Here is a 6078-nt window from a genome sequence, read left to right on the forward strand (position 1 = left end):
TGCCAACCACATGACGCTGCATATCCGGAGGAAGATCCTCTATCTCGGCCATCAGTACTTGGCAGCTCAGTCTTGCTAAGTGTCGCTGGACATTGTTGAGGGTCCTTTCCGTGTCGGCAGCCGCCTCTTCGGCTCCTCGGCCACGCCGTCCATGCCGTGGGAATCCATCTGGTCGTACGGGCCCGATGTCTGGAACATGATCATCATATTAGTCATTTGAGTCTCACCAAAAATATTTTTCAAAATTTATCATTATATTTGAAAAATCCAAAAAAAATCATAAAATCATAAAAATTCTTACCAATCTCACCCCATGCTGCGTCCGGTGGTAACACTAGATCAGGATCTCCTCGGAAATCCAGCCCAGCATAGGGGTAGTCATCTATGGCGATGATCTGCTGCTCCCACCAGGCAAAGGAGTCGTCGTCGAATGCATTCCTTGGGACTTCCCCACCCCCCAGACGTTTCATCAAGTCAGCCCACCGGCCCATGCGTGTATCACGTGGACTACTGACGGAAACTGCTAGCCTGGGGCGGAGTGCGGGAACCTTCTCGAAGAAGAATGTGCATAAGATGGTTTCGAACCCAAAGTTCTTGGTCTGTCCCCTCCTGATAGAAGTGAGTTGTTCCTTCATGTTGGCAAGGAGAGGAGTACACCAGTCAAACACTGTGGTGAGACAATCCACTGCCACGCTCATGTTTACCCGTGACGCCTGATGTAGTGAGCATGATCCGTTCACTCGACCTATGGTGAACAAGATTATCCTGAGTGACAAACTCGCCGCATGTGGGATAGAGATCTGGCTCCCGACCTTCCGATGACCCGGGCAGTAAATCTGTACATAGTCATCCACACTGAGGCTATTCCGTGTCCTTCCCCGGGAGTGCACTACCTCTCCCCTTCGGGAAAGACCTGTGATAAAATATATATCTTCCACTTCTACCCTGAGTGGCATCTGATCAATGATGAATGCTTCCTCATCAACATCCCAATAATCAATGAGTCTTTCGAGCAAACACGTGTTTGCTTTCATATTTGGCAATTTGAAGAACTTAAGCAATCTGCATCCCCGTAAAGCAGCTAATGCTTCATCATTGCCCATGACTTCATTATCCACAGCTGAGTGCTCTCTTTCACGCCAAGTGAGAGTCATCCTGGAAGAAAAAATCATTTCCATCCATTAGTTTTGTGTATAAAATTAGTTTGCTGCGCACACGCGGGTTCACCTATACACAGTTGCGTGTAGGGCCGTCGTATACGCGTTTTCTGTAAAGCCAACCCACGTGTACGCTGCAAAACAATTTTTTGCAAAAATCTAATGGTGAAACATCAATTAAACTTTCTAAAAACTATCACAATTGATTGCAAGACAAGTTTAGTGCTTACCTGGAAGTTTTCGGCAAGTTTGAACGGTTGAATAAATCACAGGGAAGTTTGCTCCTTTTGCTCCACAATTTTTGCTCTCCAAGTCAAACGGTGAAAATGGTAAGTCCAAAATTTCTTTATATAAGTTTTGAAAATGCAAAATTTTTTTCAAAATTTTATTTTGTTTGGTTTCATGTCACTTTTAACTTGGGAGCTTGGAATGTCGAGATTGGGTTGTTTTTCAGGACATTTTGGACATTTTTTGACGATTCGAGACCGTTCCATGACTGCTGACCCGTCATGGTAGGTATCGTGTTCTCACTGGCATATAGGTTAGGGACACCATTTTTCCGTTGCATTATGCATACTAGCCTCCATTTGACCGATACATCTGCCATAGGGTCGACCCCATCGTGTTATGGTTCGTAAGCCATTTTCACTCGTCGATTCTTTAAATCATGACACGATGGTAGAGCCATCCTTTTACATGGGCATCCTAGTTAGCACCTCACTGACATTTGTTGCCCATGCTGCTTCGTTTTGAGTAGGCTTGGGAGTCCTCTATAGTCCCGCCATGACTTATGCATTGAAGACTCATTCCTCTTTGCTTCTTCGCTTCGTTCTGGCCTTATACCCTAGAGGCTCCTATGAGTGTCGAGTTGTACTTTTGCATTGCATGTTGACCATTTGCACCTTTTGGCCTAGAGCCGGCTTCACTTGGACTCGTGTTTAAGCCAACTTTTGACCATGACGTCTGCAAAATCAACCTTGCATACCTTTGACTTCTGCAGCTTGACATACCCAGATCTGTGGAAGGAACATACCTCTGAGTGTCACTGACCAGTTTTCACCTCCCTGCATTGAGCATAGGAACGTTCCTTTCCCAGGAACTAGATCATCTGTTTCACCGACACTCGTTCTTTCCACTGTACCATAGCATTCTTTTATTCTTTTTCCGGCTTATCAGAAAAAGACAAAAAAAAATTAAATATTCCAAAAAGAACGGGAACAGGGACATTATTTCCATTTATTGTTGGCAGCTAGAGTCAGTCATGTCGCCCTTGAACAAAGCACTCAAAACAAAGTCTCCTCCGCATGGGTGGGATTTAGTTTGACTTAGGTACGCCATAACCTTGTTATCGAGTTAGTTCTCCCCCGATTGGTTATCTCTTCCAATCATATGGAGGGTTCGTTCGTGCCCCCTGCATGACGAACTTATACAGATTCATCATATGCTGCCACATAGTCACATTGAGTCGTGCTTTTGTTCAAGGGAAGCTAGCCTGAGTCGGCCTTTCTGCGGTGTCTCTTGACTCATTTTTCAGTCGGCCATCCCTGGTTGTCAGTGTCATGTCTATCATCACATCAGTTATATTGGTCCTTTACTCGTGCCGGTTTGAGAAGGTCCCCATTGACTTCTTGTTGGCGGGTCTTGTCCTTATCGACGACGACACCTTGCTCTGAGGACAGGCCTAGAGCCGCACCCTGGCCCTATTTTCATTATTGATAGGTCACCTTGTGCTCAACATCGATCAGTATCATGGGTCTTTGACTGAGTGGTTTCCCTTGTGTTCGACATCAGCATACATTATCACACATTGGGATTCGTGCAGTACGTTGGTTTCCATTTGAACCTATTGGTGGATACCTCGCCTCTGTATCAGCTTTCATTATTGGTTGGTTCAGAGGGTTTCTGTCGTGCGCTAGCCACATCTTGTGTACGCCGGAAACGTACTTCGGTTCGGTTACTACATCTTTTTCGTCCGATTCCTTCCACATTATTGGCCTACGGGTTACACTCGCGCTAGATTGATGGAGGATGCCTTAATGCCTTCCTTCTAGCGGATCTTTCCCTATCGACTCCAACTCATTGCTCTGGGGCAAAGATCTAGAGTCCATTTGGCAGTACCTTGGGGTTTGCAGTCATTAGTGGCAGATTCCTCGCTATCGACAGTGGGAAACCATCATTGTCTCCTGATCGATAGATTCTTACAGGTGTTCGACTTCAGCTCATCTATTCACATTTGTTAGATTGTACTGGGTACCTTGACGCTCATTATCATTATTGGTGAGTAGTCTCGCGTTTGTTAACGATATACATCAATGACCGGTAATCAAACGATTTCTCACATGGTCGACTTCAGATCATTTATTCCCATGGTGTATAAATGTACCACGGCGGTCGGTGAAGACCTCAGGTTGTATCAGCATTCATTGGTTCACTTGACAGTTGCTCCTGTTCCTGCTAGTTGATACCACTCCACCGTATATGTTGCAGTCAGTCATGGCGACATTCTATATGCTGGCACCTGAGTTTGCAGTGTAGTACCATCCTATTCCATCATGTTCAGTTGGTACCTTTTGGGATCAGTCTTTGAATTCAGTGATCCGTTGCATCTTTCAGCATCATTGACAGTTTTATATGTGATATTCAGACATGTACTTGCTCCTTATGATCATATGATCCATTATGTATCTTCCAGTCATTTATACTTGTATACTTAGTGGATCCGCTTATACTTGATATGCAGACATGCTTTACTTTTTCTGAGCATGGGTATGCCCGCCTCAGACAGTGTTTCTTTCTGATCTCCTTTTGGTGGCTTGGCAGGCTGAATTCTGGTGAAGTCCTCCTCGGTTTTTCGGCAGAGTTCCTTTCCATGTACTGACATAATATATTTCGGCCATCATGTTTCCCTTCTGACCTCATACATTAGGGGGCATCTGTTATAGCTCCAAATCTCACTCTTATGGTTTGTGATGCTGCACTCATGGCCTAGGGCAACCCCTCCTTCCAGACCTGGTCCTAAAATTTAAAAAACAGTGTTTTATTCTCTGTACGCGACATTGCCCTGAGTTAAACGCGTGTACACGCGGGTCTGTGTATACCCAACCCGCGTGTATGTATTAAAACACTTAAAAAAATATATAATTCCTTATTTTCGGGCGGAGATCGCGGGTTTTACCTGCTGATCACCTGTTAGTGCCCGTGGCCCAACTGTTCCCAACCAACTCCTAACTAAAAAACTACTTTGGAGATGGTATAAAAAGACATCAAAGGGAAGGCCTAAGGGGGAGAGAAAAGAGAGAAAGATTATTATGCTGAGATTTTTCCCCTTAGACCAGGTCTGAAGCCCTTGGTGCTTTCTGCACTTCCCCCATTTTGCATAGGAAACCCTTGTTTCCATGTGTATTGGTGATAATTCATCCTTTATGTCGTCATTGAGTAAGACTTGGAAGGAGCTCTTGTTGGAGGCTTGAGGCTAGAACGAATCTGGGAGGAAGCTTTGCTTGGAGCCTGCTGAAGGTGTTTCAGGTGATATCTTTCCGTTATATGTACTTTATTTGCCTTTATATAAAAGAAACACGTCTTGGTTCCCGAAACAATCTTTCTTTATGCTTATGAGATTCTTGTTTTGAATTCTTATGCAAGTGGTTACTTAAAGATTTTTATAACTAACTTTATAGCATGAAGATGGTTTATATATAAGTATTGGTCCATGTACTGTTGTGTTCTTTGATTTGTTTGTTTTACAGGTCAAAGGAAGAAGAAGGGAACTCCAAGAAGGGTTTGGACCCTAAAGGCCTCTTGAACGTAGGACCTTAGGTACGTACCCTTAACATTAGAATTTGCTTAAAGTAAAGATAATGGCTGTGTGTGTGTTTCTTTGAATAAGCAATTTTCAGTCTGGTAGAGTCTTAACCCAAAGGACCCTAGGGGTACTTTCCCTTCAACCAATCTCGTATAGAGTTTTTACACCAAATATTATTGATTATTTAAAAGAATTTCAAAACATCTAATGGTGTAACAGACTTACAATAAAAGAATGGAAAGACACATCAGAGATATGTCTCTTCTTTTACCATAGGCAGATTTTTTCAGTATGATAAAAGCTATATATTTGTATTATATTCATCAAAGAAGATTGTACAACAATATGCATATATATGAGAAAACCCGCAGCTATGGTAGATATGAGGTTCAAAGCCACAAAAAGTGGCAAGGACAAGGAAAATATATCTTGTTCAGCTACATATAAATCATATGGAGAAATATATATAGGTACAACTGGTAGTGAGGAAACCAGATATTCGTCGTTAGATAGAAAATTATGTACCCAGCAAGCAATAGTCTTGGATCTGATAAGAGATGTTGTCCACCATGATTTGCATCTTCCAGACACCTTGGGAGAAGATAGGCCTATTTTGGATAATGCATCTACCTTTTTGTTTTTATCCCTGTCAATATGAGAAATTGTGTAGTCCCTCTTGCTACTCCATAAAGCCTCTATCCTGTTCAGCCATCCAGAAGGATTGATACTTTTTATAATGTGTTTTGACTGAACATGTTCGATGATGACTTTCGAATCTCTGAAAATATGTAGTTTTGGAAAGTCAAGAAAGACACAAAGGGATAGAAGACCAGCGAGGGCCATCGCCTCAGCTCTATTGTTGGACCTTGCTCCACCATTCCAATGTATTTCTAAGGCTTGACCAGCTTCTGGAATAATGTATACTCCGCATGCAAACAACCCATGTTGTGCAGCTCCGTCAAAGAAAGTGCGTGGAATAACTGTGGGCTCCCATGTCGGAAAACTTCTTCCATTCCTGACCCTGGATTAACCTGGCAAACCAAGTGCGTTGTACAGACAAAGGATAGATTCAAAAACAGAAGAAAGAGATTCCTTTTTGGAATTGAAAATCATCCCATT

This window comes from Pinus tabuliformis, chromosome 1_2, assembly GCF_031772625.1.
Source record: "Pinus tabuliformis cultivar Carrire ecotype Pingquan chromosome 1_2, CPIR1, whole genome shotgun sequence".
NCBI classification, from domain to species: Eukaryota; Viridiplantae; Streptophyta; class Pinopsida; order Pinales; family Pinaceae; genus Pinus; species Pinus tabuliformis.